Source organism: Platichthys flesus, chromosome 15 (assembly GCF_949316205.1).
Source record: "Platichthys flesus chromosome 15, fPlaFle2.1, whole genome shotgun sequence".
Classification (NCBI taxonomy): Eukaryota; Metazoa; Chordata; class Actinopteri; order Pleuronectiformes; family Pleuronectidae; genus Platichthys; species Platichthys flesus.
The window spans coordinates 1,639,343-1,659,597 of NC_084959.1; positions in this window are offsets into that span (position 1 = coordinate 1,639,343).

Consider the following 20,255-nt stretch of genomic DNA (forward strand, 5'->3'; position numbering starts at 1 on the left):
CCAGTTGCTATTACCCGCTGCTTCATTTCTCCGGGTGCCTGGAGACAGTCAGTGTTATTTTGTTGGCTTTTAGTTTTGATTTGCGGCCCAGAGGAAGATTAATGTGTGAACTGTGTGAGTTTTTATCTTTTTTATCACTGCTCGAAATGTATGTGAACATTGTGTAGAAGATCGAACAACAAACAAGAACCTGTGATTTGTTGCTCAAAACAATCAATAGACACAGAGAAAAGCACAATAAAGTGAAATGAGACATATTCTACTCATATTAGGTTCATCATTTTAATTTGTGTTATTTCTTGAAGAGGTTAACATTAAAAGTATACGTCACAAACTTTTTAGGAAACTCAGACTTTGAGCTTTTTAACTTTGTAGAACATTTACATTCACCCACAAAACCTATAGTTTCAAGAGTTTATTATCAAATGCAACAATAACATTAAGCACTCACTGGCAATGAACTGCTTGGGTCACAGGCTCTTCTAGCAAGGCTCAGAGTATTACAAGCAAAACAATTATATAACATAGAATGACAAATATTAAAAATAACAAATAAAATATAAATATACAGATGAAGAAAATATAATAGTGCTTATAGAAAAGAAACATAATAATAAAAACCAGTAAAAGCTCTAAACACCATGGAACCCAGTAGTAGATGATGGAGCTGTAGGCCACACACAGCAACACCGTGTCGTTTTTGGTGACTCCACCGTCACTGGTGGTTACACAGGTGTATCGGCCTCGGTCGTCGAAGGAGACCGAACTGATGTTCAGGGCGCCGTTCTCCTCCATCTGCCACTTCTCACCTGAGGAAACACCACAAGGAAGATGAGAGCTAAAGACACGTGGACACGCCTCCTCGTTAAGAGACGATTAGAGAAGCTGCTCTTAATAAAAACTGCTTCTTCAATCAGCAGCGTCCGGATCATCTCCACACGTCAACACAAAATGTCAAGATAAAGACAGTAAAACATAAAAACACGTAAATGGATGGATTTTATACTTTATGAAGAAATTTAAGATCTTTTTGGTTTTAACTTGACTTAAAGTAGATGATTCACCAGATTGATTCAAAGTGCATGAGTATCTTTTCTGGGCATCTTGAAGACACATGATGGTGAATGACTGAGTTGTTAAAGGAACTGTACGTGTTTCCTCCTCTCACCTGCTTCCTCCCCCAGCTCGGCTCCTTGAGGGCTGAACCACTTCACGTCGGCGTGGCCTCGGGTCACGTTGCACTCGATCAGGGCGTCCGAGCCCTCCTTCACCACGATGACCCTGTCGGAGGGGTCGGCCTCTGATTGGCTCGGAGCTGCCTGTGCTGCCCGGCCACAGAGCAGCAGCAGCAGCAGGACGGAGAGAAGCAGGCGTGAAGACATGACGGGGGGGGGGGGGGGGGGGAGAAGACAAACCTGCAGAACAGGAAACGTCAAGAGCTGATTTGCAAAAAAAAGGTTTCCTTATTTAAAATCTCGGGGTCTCACTGGTCAAATGAGTCTATAGAGCATGTAGCTATAATTTAAAAATACTATAATATCATGAACTCACGTGACATGATTGGTTGAGTAAATAAATACACACGTTTGTAAAACCCTTTAACCCACACACAAAACAACAATAGTGATAGATAAAGAAGTGTGGCTATCCCCCTTATTACCATCTATTAAATTGAAAATGCTAATGTGTAATGTTGCTAGAGCGCCCACACACTTTAGTAACTTCGTGCGTGTTTTCGTGGAATAAGTGAACACGATGACGTGTGTTTTATCAGGGTAGTTAGCGGTAGCATCGTGTTTAAATTTATCTCACTCACCCGGCGGAAGTTATCCAATCGATTGTGTTGTGTTGATCTCTGAGTCTGACGACCTGGACTGTGTTCCACAGGATGAAGCTGAAGTTGTGGGTGTTTCTTGGAACCCAGCTCTCTTAAATAGAGAATGGTCCTTTGATGACGTAGGTAACGACAACATCGTGTCCTTCGGTGCAGGATGAAGCTTTGCCGCACCTCAATGATTCAGAGCTGCCAATTGTCAAACTTTCGCATGTTTTCACATGCACTCACGCCACACATCCAATTACTCACGGCAAAAAAAAAAAGATCTTTGAAAATAAAAACTATGACTAAATCTATTTTCACTTTCGTTTACGAGACGAGACGAGACGAACATGTTGGTGGTTGACTGAGTCACAATCATTTTATTAAACATCATCGTATCAGGCCGTCATGAAGTGCCAGGAGCGGGCGTGTGTGTGTGTGTGTGTGTGTGTGTGTGTGTGTGTGTTTCCTCTCAGATAGCACCTGCAGTTGGTTTGAACCAAGCTTCAGTTTCTGTGTTTGCCTCCAGTCTGACCTGCCTTCACTTTTTGTTTTAATATTTCACCAACTAAAATATATATATATTTTTTAAGCTATTAGGCTGCAGCTATATGTTTTCATTTATTTAAAATAGGGTACTTCTTATTTCATACATTTTGCACAAATACGGGGAGGACTCAAAGAGCCCTACAAAGTTCTGTGTTTAATTTATTTCAAAGAAGGCCGACACTTGCCTGTGTATTTTCTTCTCCTCTTCATAAGCGTTTGGTGTTTTCCTTTGTTGTAACAGGTAAAAAAACCAATAAAATGTCTATAATTTCATAAATGCAACAATCATATAGTTTAGTATAGTATAACTTTATATACAACTTTATTTGGGGGAAGAGGGTCCATTGTATTGCTTAAAAAGGCTACTGTTTAAGCACTTTATTTGTTGCACTTTTTGGTTTGATGGAACATGTGATGGGAGGCTTTGAATAATGAAAAATAATTCTCCCTAACTAATCTTGTGTCATTTTTTGCTGGACATAAATCAATAACTGCTCTTAAGAATACATTTATTAACAATATAGGTTAGGTTTCAGTTAAGAATTAGTTGAATACCATTGTGATCAAAATGTCAATCAACCTACCTTGGTCAATCTTAAACAGAGGTCTATTAATTAGACCACATTGTGGTACAAAGACAGTCATTGAGGCACAACAATAGTTCTCTGGTTGAATGTACAGCTCAAAAATCCACTAGAATGCAGGAAATAAGATCTACTTAAACCAACATTTCCTATCAACGACTTTGGGCCCCACAAACCACCAGAATGCACAACACGGGTTCGACTCCAAATTAATTCCAATTCCCTGATATTTGAGCCACCAATGTATGTGGCTGCGTGCGCTGCCAAATTTTGGTCACCCACGAGAAAATCTCACTCCAAGGTTTTTTGAAAAGTTGGAAGCTCTGTTGTCAATGTTTACATGGTTTGAGGAAATGTCTCAATTCTGAGAGATTCTTTGAGTTAGTTTCTATCTCCATCTTGTTGAGATGGCACTCATCTCAATTTGAAGTTGATCTGATGAAGGCCCCGGGACAAGTTCCTCAAAGTAAAATTGTGGAATATGGCCATGATGGCCACTAAATACAAAATGGTGGGCTTCCTGTTTAAATCTGAGTCTGACGACCTGGACTGTGTTCCACAGGATGAAGCTGAAGTTGTGGGTGTTTCTTGGAACCCAGCTCTCCTAAATAGAGAATGGTCCTTTGATGAAGTAGGTAACAACAACATCGTGTCCTTCGGTGCACGATGAAACTTTGCCGCACCTCAATGATTCAGAGCTGCCAACTGTCAACCGTTAGCATGTTTTCACATGCACTCACGCCACACATCCAATTACTCACGGCAAAAAAAAAAAGATCTTTGAAAATAAAAAATATGACTAAATCTATTTTCACTTTTGTTTACGAGACGAGACGAACATGTCGGTGGTTGACTGAGTCACAATCATTTTATTAAACATCATCGTATCAGGCCGTCATGAAGTACCAGGAGCGGGCGTGTGTGTGTTTCCTCTCAGATAGCGCCCCCCCCCCCATTTAAAATTACAGCTAATTACATGAGAGTACTACTCCTGCATTAAAGTTAAAACGTACACAACATTTACCACACAGTTACAACCAGTATATACATTAATATAGTAAATATAAAGTGCCATAAGTCATTTGTGTGCACATCAACTCGTGCACATGCTGCTCTGCTCGCTGGTAAAGCCATTGATGAAGCAGTGAAAGCAAATCACAGGTTTGCACATTAAACTGTTATCAGCAACATTCAGACGTCCACAAATAACTTGTGGTTTGTTGCTCAAAACAATCAATAGACACAGATAAAAGCACAATAAAGTTAAATGAGACATATTCTGCTCATATTAGGTTCATCAGTTTAATTTGTTATTTCTTGAAGAATCTTAACATTAAAAGTATACGTCACAAACTTTTTAGGAAACTCAGACTTTGAGCTTTTCAACTTTGTAGAACATTTACATTCACCCACAAAACCTATAGTTTCCAGTTTCAAGAGTTTATTATCAAATGCAAAACAATAACATTAAGCACTTACTGGCAATGAACTGTTGGGTCACAGGCTCTCTTCTAGCCAATAAAATATAAATATACTGAATAGGAAAATATAATAGTGCTTATAGGAAAGATGTAGAAAAATAAATACCATTAAAAGCCTTAAACAAAAATGAACCAATGGGTAGACAATGAGAAAGAACAGGCGCAGGAGGCTGGAGCTGTAGGTCACCCGCAGCGTGACCGTGCAGTTTTTGGTGACTCCACCGTCACTGGTGGTTACACAGGTGTATCGGCCTTTGTCTTTAATGGAGACCGAACTGATGTTCAGGGCACCGTTCTCCTCGATCTGCCACTTCTCACCTGAGGAAACACCACAAGGAAGATGAGAGCTAAAGACACGTGGACACGCCTCCTCGTTAAGAGACGATTAGAGAAGCTGCTCTTAATAAAAACTGCTTCTTCAATCAGCAGCGTCCGGATCATCTCCACACGTCATCAAACCCAGTGAACGCTCACTACATCTCAATTGACTTCACTGCATTTAAACTCTTCCACCACTGATTTTGTGTGTTTGATCAGATTCAACAAAACAACAAAATCATTTCACTAACATACAGAGATTTACTGAGAAGATGAAAACACAAGTTCACTGACGGTTAAAGACGACGATGAAGACGAGGGAAACGATTCATCAAGTGATTTGATGAAGATGAGACTGAAGGATCACATCAGATTACATTTCAAATCCAGATTTTACAAGTAGTCTATGGTTGCTTTGTTAAATTAAACAAAGCATCATGTGACGAATATATCGACTTTATTATTATGATCAAAGAAGCATTTGGGAATTAATATGGTGGGAATAACTGTTTGACTTCTGTTACGTAAAAAGTTAGTTGTCTGGTTATTTTTTAACGTTATGAAAAAGGACAAATTGAATTATAAATAAAGTAGATGATTCACCAGATTGATTCAAAGTGCATGTGTTGAATAAGATAATAAGTATTTAGCTCCTTCACCTGTTTTGTTTTCCCGTATGAAAGTCGTTAGGTGTTAGATCAGCTCTACGTGTTTCCTCCTCTCACCTGCTTCCTCCCCCAGCTCGGCTCCTTGAGGGCTGAACCACTTCACAGTGGGACCTTGGTTCACGTTGCACTCGATCAGGGCGTCCGAGCCCTCCTTCACCACGATGATCCGGTCGGAGGGGTCAGCCACCATCCGTGCAGGGGACCAGGCGTCCTCGTCCTCTGATTGGCTCGGAGCGTCCTGTGCTGCCCGGCCACAGAGCAGCAGCAGCAGGACGGAGAGAAGCAGGCGTGAAGACATGTCACTATAATTTAAAAATACCATAATATCATTAACTCACATTACACAATGACAGTTAATTTAATAATAAGACATGTCTGTAAAACCCTTTAACCCACACACACAACAACAACAATAGTGACAGATAAAGAAGTGTAGCTAATCCGCTAATTACCATCTATTTAATTAAAAATGCTAGTGTGTAATGTTGCTAGAGCGCCCACACACTTGTAGTAACTTTGTACATGTTTTTATCAGGGTAGTTAGCGGTAGCATCTTGTCTACATTCATCTCACTCACCCGGCAGAAGTTATCCAAACGATTGTGTTGTGTTGTGTTGATTCTGAGTCTGAGGACCTGGACTGAGTTCCACAGGATGAAGCTGAAGCTGTTTGGGTGTCTTGGAACTCAGCTCTCCTAAATGGAGAATGGTCCTTTGATGACCTCCATGTTATCAAAGGAATGTTCTTTTGATAAAATTTAAGATGAGTCTAGGAATAAAGTACAATTGTGAATTAAATCAATTTATATCAATACAGATCATTTACCATACAAAATTACAAACACTGCAGAGTTGTTTACTTAACTACAAAATGCATTTGCCGCTGAAGGTGCTGTGTGAATGCTGAGTCGCTGAAGTACTCGGCTGAATCAACTGAACATGTGTGATGGTGGAACGTGATGATGTCACCAGTTCCTTGCGTGATGTCACCACTCTAGAAAACATAGACGCTTATAATAAATCCAAATAGAACAAGCCTCATTTTCACTCTATGACACTGAGGAAATATTGACACATAGAGCCGTTCAGGCTTGGACTCTGATCATGAGACAGAAGTTTGGTGGTGATAGGACAATGCACAGTGGAGTTATGACAACATTGTGTCCTTTGGTGAAGGATGATGTTTACATGGTTTGAGGAAATGTCTCAATTCTGAGAGAGAAAGAGAGAGAGAGAGAGAGAGAGAGAGAGACGTCACCTTTGCAAGACATAAAGGTTCCTTCGATCTTTGACCACTGATACTGTCACTGCATCTTGTTGTGATGACGCTCATCTCAATTTGAAGTTGATCTGATGAAATCCCTGCTACAAGTACCTCAAACTTGTACCACCTCAAAGTACCCCCTACCCCCCCCCCCCCCCCCCCCACACACACACACACTGTCTCCTTATGTTCGGTGCTCAGGCCTAATTACATAAGAGTACCACTAACATATACCACACAGTTACAACCAGTATATACATAAATATAGTAAATCTAAAGTGCCATTAAGTAATTTGTGTGCACATCAACTCGTATACATCCTGCTCTGCTCGCTGGTAAAGCCATTGATAAAGCAGTGAAAGGAAATCACAGGTTTGCACATTAAACTGTTATCAGCAACATTCAGACGTCCACAATCACATCTTCTCAGTGGGACTAAGTGAGAGCAATGTAAATTTAAATTTGAATACAAACATAAATGAAAATGTCTCGCTGGGACACGATTCCTCGGTTAAAGAGCTCGTCACAGCGTTTTGAGGCAGATAAGAAAAGCAGCGCAGGTGTGGAGATGCTGTTTGCTCTGAAGTGTGCAGTGGAGCTGAGGAGAGATCGGACAGAAGGAGGTTCACACAGGAGGGAAATGTCCTGGAGAATCGTTTGCACCTCATTAATAAACTGAAGGAAAAGAACCAAAAGGAAGTTTTACTGTCCTGAGATTATTAATAAGGTTGATTCACCTGCAATAACAAAGAAAAACCCGACTAGCCTCTAGAACACATTATCACAACAGTAGAAAGAGCTCCTCGATAAAATTCTGACACCATCATTCTGTAAAACTTTTATTTAAAACTTGACTCTTTTACTGTGTAGTTGTTCACCTCTCTCTCTGGAAGAGGAAAGTCCTGCTGACAGAAAATCCATTCTAGAAGCAAGTTTTATTCACAACCAATTTGCACAGACTGGATCACGATGGCATTTACTATGAATGTGAATCTTCTGTCATCAGTAGATCAATTAATCAATCAATCCATCCTTGAAAGCGATCTGCTTGTTTTCTCCAGGAAATCACCTCCAGTTGTGTGTTGAATTTCACGACAGCCTCATGGAACCGGATCTATTCATCGTGCTTCTAGAATAAACAGCTGCCGTTCACCTTCCACCACGTTATGTAGACGTGAACCCTGGTGGAAGTGTCAGTAATGAGCTGCTGTGTCCGACGTGGATTCTCTTTAATGTTGAACCTGGAAACTGAAGCTCTTTATAAATGAAGGATGAAGTCCTGCACAGAGATTGTGTTTCAAAAGGCCGTCGCTGACCCGCGGATGAGAGAACTACAGGTCTGCCATATTGTTTGACTCCGACCTAATCAAAGGCTGTGGATTCTGCTTTGATCAGAGCATGTGGCTTTTCCTTTTAGATCCACGGCAGATATGTTAATTTGAGCAGCAATCAGACGAGGCTGAAGACGGCCGCCCGCCGAACAAGGACAAAATCTTTTTGATGTTACAAACGGCTTCTTTTTTTTTTACACCCACAGACGAGGCAAACATTGAACCTGGAAACATCGTCTCTTCTGAAATGTCTTTCTCCTTGAAAGAGACACGTGGTCTCAGAGTGACCATTATCCTCCGAGAGATGTTCAATTAAAAATGAGCTACAAGACTTCCCATCAGAACGTCCAGTGAATCTCCACTCTGATTGTGAATGTGAAATTTTATCCTCAAAGATGAAGTAACATGAGGCCACTGGTGCAGACTGGGAACAGCTCTCACGATACATCCAATGACCAACACATAACCCAGTGTGTTGCTGACCATTGGGAGAAGTTTGATGGTGCACGTTACCGAACTGGCAAAGAGAGAACGTTATGTTGACGTAGTAATAGAAGCTAATTTGCAGAGACCATGAGGAAGAGCTGAGCAGAAGGAAGGTCCATATGACAGTTTCAGTGGAATGACGTTTTCCTGGGCATTTCCTTTTTTTGCTGCCTTGTTGACGGGTCAGAACCGAACCTCTGCAGAAGGACCAGAGCCTCTGTGTGCGGGTGGTTGACCCTCTTGAGTCAAACTGAATCAGCTGCGGGGTCTAGAACATTTGATCTGTAACTTAGCCGTTACACCAACTGGTTGAGACAAGACAAACAAGTGGTTGAGCAGAGACATATTTTGAAACTGCTGAAAAACAGAGCCCGACATTAAGGCAGGAACTTAATTCTCTCTGTTAAAGTACAGCTGTTTGATTTGGCCTTAAACCAAAGTACCTTATCTCAGGTGCTCTCTCTATAAACTTGCAGAGTCGCTGAAATAAATATGAGTGAAAGTGAAATGTCACCGAACGGCACCTGCAGGAAGACACACGACCGCCTGCTGCCGTTTGTTTACTCCATCACCATATGTGCCGAGAGGTGCTCGCAGCTCTCAGCATTCATAATCACACACATATGCTGATGTGTAGAGGCACAAACACACGAGCAAAGATGTCTGCCTCTAAACACAATCACATGCATCAGGTCACACGCTTCGTGGCATTTGAAAAAAAGCAAAGGGAGACAGTTAGATTCTCATCATCGTTTACGCCCCAATCAGCAGGAAGGGAATCCGATGAGCTCCCGGTGGTGAGAGCAGTGATGGAGGCCGAGAGGCTCCAGAGGTGGAGATGACGAGGCTGCACGTTTGTCTTCCCCCGCTCGCAGTTTGTTTTGCACCAGATGCTGCGTGACAGACAGCCGCTGCCTTTCACTGAGACCGCCTTCGTCATTAATTAAACATTAACCGCCGCGGCACCTGAACGTTAGAAAGGAGAATCCTGGAAGATGCCTCGTGACAGATGCCAGAGTTTGTGATGTGCCACGGTTCCATAATGTCACGGCAGGGAGGGAGCGGAGCAGCTGTGAGAATATAAAGAGAGAAACTCAGGTGGTTGGACGACGGCTGAGAAACAGATGGCACATGACGGAGAAACACACGAAACCACTCGTCCCCTATAGAGCTGAGGAACAAGGGAAATCTGTGTATCCGCTGGATCTATCTATTTCATTCCTGTAAACTATAAAACAAACTAATTTAAGCTGTTTTCAGGAACTCAGGGAATGTTGGCACAATGGGCTCCGTGTCTCCAGAGTGTTCAGGGAAAGGGAGGTGCAGCCAGCTGGAGGTAGGACGTCACGTGTTCCACTGGAGATCAGGAGCTTCTGTTTACAGCACATGGACACCAGCGTTATCCCCAAAAGCTCTGGAATCTCATCATCTTCACCTGCGTTTTCCACATACATAGCTTTATTTTTCATACATTCAGATATTTCTGGAGGATCTCCTGCTCAAGATCCTTCAACCTGCTTCTTTCAGCCAGGAAGGAGCCATCTTAAGACGTTCACTAGTTTCCTTCGAGCTTTTATTCCACTAAAGGATCAAAGGGTGCGTGTGGCTGCAGGCCTTGATGTGAGTGCAATCAAACCCTCTCTCACAATGCCAGTGACCAATCAGAGCAGGACCAGCCGTTACACAAGATGCTTACATGGTGTGAGCACACATTTGTACACTTTTACAACTATTGACTGGCCACTGCTGCTTTTATCCTGGACCCTTGCTGCAAAAAAAACATCACATTTATCTACATGCATTAATGCCTGCAGAGAAGAGTGGTGTTTTCTAACAGAAGGTCTGTGACTGGAGCGCCTGGATGAAAGCAGAGAGAAAGAAAGAGTCCGGAAGACGATGCAGCTCCACGGGGACAGAGAGAGGGACGACTGTGCCCCGCTCTGATGACAGACCTGGAAAACCTTTCTGTCTAATAGCTGGAGTTCCTATTGAAGCCTTTATCCTGAAAAAGAGCAATTTCTAAGAGATGCTTACAACAGCATAAACTTACTGTAACTTACAGTGGAGAGGAAGATGCAGTGAAACCTGGGGAGACACAATTACAAACAAAAACACACAAATCATTGCATTGATCTTGTCCAACACTAAAAAAAGCTGTAGGTTGGAAAAAGCACGAGAACCTCAACATCATAACTGGAGTCGATGAAGCAAAGTGGGACAAGTGGGTTTGAGCCGAGCTCAGCAGGATCTCCACCAGGTCGCACACGTCCTAATGAGTCAGGCTGCAAACTAATAATCTAATATTCTATATACTAATGTATTAATAAAGAGAAACTGGCATGATTATAACCAAGATTAACAATGACCAGCAGAAGCTAATGGGCCAACATGCTCATTTGAAGCTAGCAGCTCTTTAGCAGCTGGATATCTTCAGGCCGCTGCAAAGCAAACTGCTCTGTGTGGTTTCACCGTGATGCTTTGAAACGTGTCCGTCCCTCACACCTCTCCGGTTTCACCACTGACGTCTCATTTGAATTGTGTACAAGAGGAATAAAAATCCTTAAAACCTGCAGGACAGTGTGTGGTGGATGTTTGTGTGAATCAAGAGCCTTTTGGAATCCACAGGAGCAAGATGAGAGGAAGGAAATAATGACTGACACAGTTTACAGCCTCACACACTTGGATTAACCACATGAATATACAGTTTGTGTGTTTGCAGTGTAAAAACTTTAAGTTTGGAGAGATGAGCATTTTTTATCAGCCTTGCAACAAGTTTCCTTTTATAAGTTCATTTTTCTCTTGATAGGTTGTTAGGCGGGATATTAAGGGATGGATGGGAGATGAAATAACCTCATATCAGGTGTGTGGAGTCAGTGCAGCTCGGATCTCATCACAGATCCAGACTGAAAGGGTGAACGCTCCTCATTGGTCGTGAAGTGCAGAGCAAAGTGTTGTGTCTTCTAATAAAGCCAGATTCAGTCGCCTCAACCCGCCTGCAGCAGGGAACACGTTAGGCCACCAGGGGGCGATCAAGATGATTTGTGGCAAAGCCTTCAAATGATCGGCTGCACACTTGGTTGAAAGGATCTGCACCTTCAACCTTATTTTAATTTTCAAATCAAATTGCATCGACACATTGCATCGACTATAAAATATTTATAATGTGTCCAAAATGCATGTGAATTCAAAGCGTCAGTTTCACAGTGTGAGATCCAGACTGTGACTGAGGCAGTGATGAACCTGTTTTCCATGTGTTGTTATCTGACTGTTGTTGTGCTCGTTAATCTTTTCCTCCTGATAGTTGATGAATTTAAAGGTTCCTCCTCTGCCCTGCCTCCTCACCGGCCGTCCCACCGGAGCACAGAGACGCAGCTGATCACACTGGGAGGTGAGCAGCGAGTCTAACAGCTGAGACAACTCACTCACTGACACCCTCTGCCTCCACGCTGCCATTAGGATGATTGATTCTGCGTCTCTCCACCAGCTCAGCCGTGCATTAGGGATGAATGGCTGCTGTGATGTAATGCTCCCTTGTGGAGGCTGTTGGCAATCAGCTAATTCTACAAACAACACAACACCTGTGTTCTGCTGGTTCTTATGTCACGAGACAAAATGACAGAACACTGAATGTCACGTTAATCAGGATTTCACGCAGGAAGCAGAGCTGTCATGTTTTTAAACGTTTCCCTCAACATGTGTTTTGTTCTTCTCGGCGTCGGCCGGGCCTCGTCACTTTGTGATTTCCTGCCGCCGTGTGTTACGCAACATTAAATGTTATCTGGACCGTCATGGCCGGCTGTCACATGGAATCTATTGGTTAAAGTACCTCTTGGTGCGAGGTGTTAAACGGCTCCTCGCTTGAAGGAGACTCCTGTAATCTGTTCGGATATAAATAAGATGCAGGATGAAGCCCAGAGCCCCGAGGGGACAAAGACATAAATCCTCTGCTGCCGCGGTCACAGACGATTGATTTGTAGTTGAACCATCATGTGTTGCAGGCACTGTCAACATTAGCGTTTGTATCAAAACACATCACTCCTTCGAGCACCGGGGACAAACGGACGTGTCCTATTTTCTCTGTGTTCCGCTCACATGGTTTGAATCCCTGCAGGAGACATTCTGATGAAACTTGAGCATCTGGCAGCGATGGAGACAGACTCCGAATGAACTGTCGGGCTCAGCAGCCGAGGACCGAGTCACATCTCAATAGGAAACTGATGTGCAGAGCAGGTGTTCACACAAAATGAGTTTGTTGGGTTTTTATGAACGTTTCCAGGTATTAAATCTACACCTGTGCAGAAAATATGCATCTCATTTGAAGTAGTTAAAGTAATTCAGCTTATAACAGTACAACAACTTGTTTTGGTTTCCAAACATAGTTTATCAAAAATGCTTTGTCCACGGCGTCCAGAAAGTGATTCTGCTAAATGTGCAGCGTCATCACCTGGAAGTTCAACGTGTCTCACGACGTGGAGCAGGAGGAGGTGCTACGTCAGCGTGTAGACTTCCATAATGAAGAAGAAAAGGAGGAAGAAGAAATGTGCCTGATCACTTGATAATTAGCCGATGAAAACCTTTCACCCGGGAGTGAATGTTCAGGAAATCCAGATGTTTTTGGAAAAGGTTCTCGCTGCTAAAGAAATATGCACAATTATCTTATTTTTTTGTGTTTTGCTTTTGTGTTCATGCACCTTCTTCTTATGCACATTTTGATTTGGAGATACTGGAAATACAAATAAACCTACAGCAACAGAATTCAGAAACCAGATCATCTCTCTCATTGTGCATACCTCCGCCACGGCTGCTGCTTTGTCTCAGCGTGTTGAAGTGAAAACAACAATCCAGGATCTTCATCTTTATCCTGATCCGATACAAAATGAAAGGATTCTTCATGGAAATCCGTTGTGTAGTTTTTCAATCCTGCAGACAGATGAAAACACAACCTCCTCCTGTTATTCAAAGCTGTATTTTGTACCAGTCACTAACCCGTCACACGGCTCATTCGGCTCCTGTGACTGAACAAATCTGGTTTTCTCCGTCATATAAGTCTGGCATTAATGTCGTGATTAGCATTGTACTGAGCCGGTCACACCTGAGCTGGTACAACATCATCAAACAGTCTGAGACCACTGATCCTCGCAAGACACAGGCGGGGGAGCAAGGTCGTTACCAAAGTTATGAGCAGAATTTATTGCCGTTAATTAATGTGACTTTTCAAGCGATCTTTGGCGAGAACACATACGGGCTCAATCCATTATTCCAGAGGCATTGTGGGAACATATCAGCATATTAAGTGAGTGACATTAGGATTTATGATCAACACTGATGAGCTCCTGCGTCTCACAGAATATCTGAAAGTCACAGGAGAGACATTAAACTACAGTTTGAAGAATTCGTTATTAAATCAGGGAGAAGAGAAGAGTCGTGGAGGAAGCATCGTTAACCTGAAACTCAATGAATCGTCTCGTCCTCCTCCTCAAAGCCTTGTTATTTAAATTTAAACTTCAACTGCACTATCTGTGGATCACTGCTGAGGAACCTCAAGACCCAGAAGGATGCAGGTGACTCAGAAACGTAACAACAGCTCTGTGTTGTTTCTAATGAGCTGATCGTTGGAATAAAGAATAAACGAGAAAATTGTTGAAAAGATGAATCTCCTCCAGTAAAGCTGCGGTCACCTGAGTCCCTGCTTACACCCCCCCCCCCCCCCCCCCCAGTGAATTCATGCACGTATAATTACCTAAGATAAGATAAAATAACTTTCTATTAGCTCACTATTAAATGTGTTTAAGGGTTTTTCCCCCTTTTTAACGCATTAACACAGTGATGTCTTTAGATGATGGTGTTTGGAGCCTCAGAGGAAGAATGAGTCAAGGAAGCAGAGTTTGACCTTGATGGCGTCCAGCAGCAGATACTGGATGAAGGAAGGAAGGAGAGGAAGGAGAGGAAGGAGAGGAAGGAGAGGAAGGAGGGGAAGGAGAGCAGGAGGAAGGAGAGCAGGAGGAAGGAGAGGAAGGAGAGGAAGGAGAGGAAGGAGAGGAAGGAGAGGAAGGAGAGCAGGAGGAAGGAGAGGAAGGAGAGGAAGGAGAGGAAGTAGAGGAAGGAGAGGAAGGAGAGCAGGAGGAAGAAGAGGAAGGAGAGCAGGAGGAAGGAGAGGGAACAGAGGAAGGAGAGCAGGAGGAAGGAGAGGAAGGAAAGGAAGGAGAGGAAGGAGAGGAAGGAGAGCAGGAGGAAGGAGAGGAAGGAGAGGAAGAAGAGAAAGGAGAGGAAGGAGAGGAAGGAGAGCAGGAGGAAGGAGAGGGAACAGAGGAAGGAGAGCAGGAGGAAGGAGAGGAAGGAAAGGAAGGAGAGGGAACAGAGGAAGGAGAGCAGGAGGAAGGAGAGGAAGGAAAGGAAGGAGAGGAAGGAGAGGAAGGAGAGGAAGGGGAGCAGGAGGAAGGAGAGGAAGGAGAGGATGGAGAGGAAGGAGAGGAAGGAGAGGAAGGAGAGCAGGAGGAAGGAGAGGGAACAGAGGAAGGAGAGCAGGAGGAAGGAGAGGAAGGAAAGGAAGGAGAGGAAGGAGAGGAAGGAGAGCAGGAGGAAGGAGAGGAAGGAGAGGAAGGAGAGGAAGGAGAGGAAGGAGAGGAAGGAGAGCAGGAGGAAGGAGAGGAAGGAGAGGGACCAGAGGAAGGAGAGGAAGGAAAGGAAGGAGAGGAAGGAGAGGAAGGAGAGGAAGGAGAGGAAGGAGAGGAAGGAGAGGAAGGAGAGGAAGCAGAGGAAGGAGAGGAAGGAGAGCAGGAGGAATGAGAGGAAGGAGAGCAGGAGGAAGGAGAGGAAGGAGAGGAAGGAGAGGAAGGAGAGCAGGAGGAAGGAGAGGGAACAGAGGAAGGAGAGCAGGAGGAAGGAGAGGAAGGAAAGGAAGCAGAGGGAACAGAGGAAGGAGAGCAGGAGGAAGGAGAGGAAGGAAAGGAAGGAGAGGAAGGAGAGGAAGGAGAGCAGGAGGAAGGAGAGGAAGGAGAGGAAGGAGAGGAAGGAGAGCAGGAGGAAGGAGAGGAAGGAGAGGAAGGAGAGGAAGGAGAGGAAGGAGAGCAGGAGGAAGAAGAGGAAGGAGAGGAAGGAGGAAGGAGAGGAAGGAGAGGAAGGAGAGGAAGGAGAGGAAGGAGAGCAGGAGGAAGGAGAGGAAGGACAGGAAGGAGAGGAAGGAGAGGAAGGAGAGCAGGAGGAAGGAGAGGGAGCAGAGGAAGGAGAGGAAGGAAAGGAAGGAGAGGAAGGAGAGGAAGGAGAGGGAACAGAGGAAGGAGAGCAGGAGGAAGAAGAGGAAGGAGAGGAAGGAGAGGAAGGAGAGGAAGGAGAGGGAGGAGAGGACGCAGAGACATGTCATTGTGGAGAAGGCAAAGCTTTCCTTCAGGAGACTGTTTACACACTTTGTTTGTCCGTCTCTAATGTAATAACTCCCAGCCTGAATCAACACGTCTATATTTCTCACGACGTGTGAGATTAAATCCTCTTGATGACAAACAGCTCCTGGTGTCACTTGTGTAGAATCAATAACACGACAGCGATATGTACAAAATGAAAGAAAGGTAAATCAACACGCGGTCATGTGACGTGTGGAAGAGGAAGCTCAGAGAGTAGCTGCTTCTGCTGCTTTAGTCAAATCCTCCCTCACCTAAGAACAGGTCACATGAAGACCTGCTCTCCTTCTGAACACTCTGCAACAATCACCGCTCACACAGCCGCCAATCTCCAGCTCCTTCCTCCCCCATGAATAAATCCATCGGCCCGTCTCCCTGACAGTGGCCTCATCATCCGGCTTCCTCCAGATCGGCGGCGGTGGAGCACTTCATCATCCCACACACACACATTAACTGGGCGAGCGGCCGACTGGGACCAATTAACATCTCTGTGCCAGACCTACACCCCCAGAGAGTCCAGGGCTGTCTCCGGCTCGTCATTATGCAGAAGATCTCTTCATCAAAACTTGCTTGAGCTCAATTCAAGAAAACTCATAACCTTCCTGGAAGCAAGGGGAGGAAACAAGGGAGGGGGGGGGGGGTAATTAGGACGAAGCCTGTGGAGCAAATAGAAGCTTTCAGGTGCAAAGGGAAGGTTGTTCTTCTCAATTAAATGTGTTGTTGTTGAGTCCTGCTGGTTTTTCATTAGCTCATGTTTCTTTAAACGCTTCTTTCCGACGGGAACAGAAATCTCAAGATCTTTCAAACACAAAAGCTATTGTTGCAAACTGTTTCGTCAAATTGTTGTGGGGAATAGAAATCAATACACCATCAGTAGACATCTTCAGTTTGTGAGTTGAGTTCCACCTGCTGCTTGATCTGCTGCTGTTCAAGGGCTCTGTGCCCGTGGAGGCTTCAGACGGAAGAAAACATTATTAATAAAAGAAATTTCCAACAAAAGGATTGGATTCATTTTTGACAGTGTCTGTGATTATACGCTCGATATCAAGGTTCAGATTTCAGATGGAACGAAGACGAAGCTAAATCCTAAATATGAAATGTTGCTCTGTCCTTGGACACGCAGACAAAGAGCCTCCAGAAATCCCTCAATTCATTTTTTCATATAAATATAAGATCTTCAACAGTGGCTGTCTCGAAGATTGTAAATAAAGACAGATGCCACGTCTCCACTTCAGGTCTCTATCCAGATGTGGATGCTGGGCACCGCCATCTTGCACCAATGTCATGTGGAGCCGGAGGGGCGGAGCCGTGATCATGTATTTTTATGGCATCAAATAACAAATCAGAAACACATTGGAAAGAGCTTCTACCTCAGCCCAGGTCCAACCGCTCATTCAACAGAGGACTTCCATCTACGTGTGTTTGACGACTTCACTTTCATGAATAACACAACACAAAGATGTTCTTCTTCTAAGTGTAGCTTTAGGGGATCATGCATGTTGCCCTAAATGTTGCGGCCCCCCCCCCCCCCCCGAGCCCTTCACAAAATCTCATGGAGAGTGGTTTAAAAGTTTTTGCATAATCCTGCAAACTAAACAAACACAGACCAAAAAAAATAATCTCCTCGTGGGAGGTAATTAAAAAAAATATATCAGAAACATGAACAGGTGAACAAACAAGTAGGAGGCGGGGTTTATGACCTTTACTGCAGGCAGCCACCAGGGGGCAATCAATATGCTTGGGCTTGTGGCTGTAATGTCGTCCATCTTCATTTACTACTTTATAAACTTCCTTTAATTTAGTGCTGCTTTTATAAACGTCCTCATCATTCAGATATTGATTTAAAGAAAATGTTGTTGTTGATTTTGGATGTGAGGTTTGTCAAACATTATTTAAAGGACATCAGCTGCTGGGCGAACACTTCTGGTGTTTATCACTGATTGTTCCCACATGAAGCAGGAAGTAATTTCAGAGGAAGCAGGAAGTCATTTCAGAGGAAGCAGGAAGTCATTTCAGAATAAGCAGGAAGTCATTTCAGAGGAACCGGGAAGTCATTTCAAAGGAAGCAGGAAGTAATTTCAGAATAAGCAGGAAGTCATATCAGAGGAACCGGGAAGTCATTTCAAAGGAAGCAGGAAGTCATATCAGAGGTAGCAGGAAATCATTTCAGAGGAAGCAGAACGTTTTTTCAGAGGAAGCAGGAAGTAATTTCAGAGGAAGCAGGAAGTCATATCAGAGGTAGCAGGAAATCATTTCAGAGGAAGCAGAAAGTTTTTTCAGAGGAAGCAGGAAGTAATTTCAGAGGAAGCAGGAAGTAATTTCAGAGGAAGCAGGAAGTAATTTCAGAGGAAGCAGGAAGCCGGCAGGTGAAGCAGCTGAAACACAGCTGCTGGCGACGCTCACAGAGAATTGATGAAAAGGTCAGAGGCTTGTTTATCAGACGCCCGCTGATTGAAAGTAATCCAGTCTAGTTATGAGAAAAGAGAATTGAAACTGAATATTGGAATCATCCATCTCTGGAACCAGAGTCAGTATCACAGCATTTGACTCAATATATCAGTTCATAACTAAAACATTATGTATCACAATATATTTTTCATGGATTCATGCAGTGATATTCTTCCATTATTAAAAAGACGTCACATGAAATCAGGATTTTTGTAACTTGTAAATTTGAAAATGATTTATTCCTTTGTTAGATGTGTGTCATGTGTTTTTAAACCTTAAATCTTTAAACTATAATATGAAGATTTGTTAAATTCAAGGTAAGCATTAATTTTAGGAAGTTCTCACCACACAGATGTTTGTTGAAGTGTTTGATATAATAAAAGTTTTTATTAGCACTCAAATACATTTCCCTTATTTTAAGATTAATATGTTAATAGTGTCGTCAGATCAGATCATTTAAATTGAGTGTGGGTCTCTCGCCAGTTGGGAAACAGTGACAACGATGATATTTTGTTCAGTTATTTGTGTTGTTAAACTGAATTCTTCTGCATATTCAGTGTAAAAACCCTGTGATAATCTTCTATGACATGATTATGACATAGAGCTGCTGATCCAGTGAGTAACCAGGTCGGTGTTAAAGTCAGGATCAGATCTGCAGGCACAGAAATAATCACAACTGTACAGAACGCTGGCTCCAGACCTGTTGATCCTTCTGCTGCTGCTCAACTGAACAGAAACAAATTGACAGATTACATCTGTAACGAGATCCGACATTCATCTGGGGAGAAAAAAGAAAATACTGACATACCAAAAGCTTTTCATTATCCTCTGACTCTCTTTCAAACTGTGAGGAAAGACAAGAGGAGGAAAGTCGGCATCAGAGCTAAACATGGAACCTGATTGACAGACGTGTGGATGAAGTGAGACAAGATGGAACCCTCACTCCTGAGCAAACAGGAATCTGACTGATCCAAATGAAGAGTGAGCAGATGTTTCTCCCTTTTCACTTTTACAAATCCTCCCTTCCTCCTCTCTTTTCAAACTTCCGGGTTTCTTCTCTTCTATTCTGACACTTTCCACCTCGTTCTGGCTCTCTCTCTCTCTCGCTCTCTCTCTCTCTCTCTCTCTCTATCTCTCTCTCTCTCTCTTTCTCTCTCTCTCTCTCTCATTACTGCTTTTCTGTATTTTCAAATCATTTTTTCATATCAAGAGGGTTTTTGATTTGTGCCTCCCGATCTTTGTTCTTTGCATGTTCTTCCCCTCTCTGGGTTTTCATATGGTTCTCCAGCTTTCTCCCAATGCCTTAAGCTGTGGATGTGAACATGGTTGTTTATCTTCATCCACACTAAGTATTTTCCATCTTAAAACTAAGATCACCTCTCTAAGATTAGCTGCGTATCAGTAATAACACATCTACAACTTCTACTTCCTCATCTACCTCGCTCTCTGACGTCCAGATGGAACAGTTACTGCCCGCTGTGTGAGAGGAAACCTCTGGAGAAAGACCGGAGCCGAATCTCTGGAGTTCCTGGACAACATGAGTCGAATGAACTTAGAACTTGACCTATAAAAGTGAACAGAGCTGAAACAGAGATTCATACATGTGTACCGCTAGTCCTTTAAAGGTCAACGAGGGGCGTGGCACACGAGACCGGTCACCTAACCATCAGAGGTCCAACATCCAGAGAACATCACCCCCTATCACATTAACTGTCAATCTAGAGTCTCCAATTAACAACCATCCACAGTCACGCTGTCTTCAGACTGTGGAGAATCCCAGAGGAGACACGTGGAGAACATGCTAACCTGTTCCCTGGTGACAGGTGTAACCACTGCATCACATGTCATGTCTGTTATTTCTACATGCACGTATTTCAAAGGTGACAGAAAACTTTCCTCTACAGACGTCTCTCT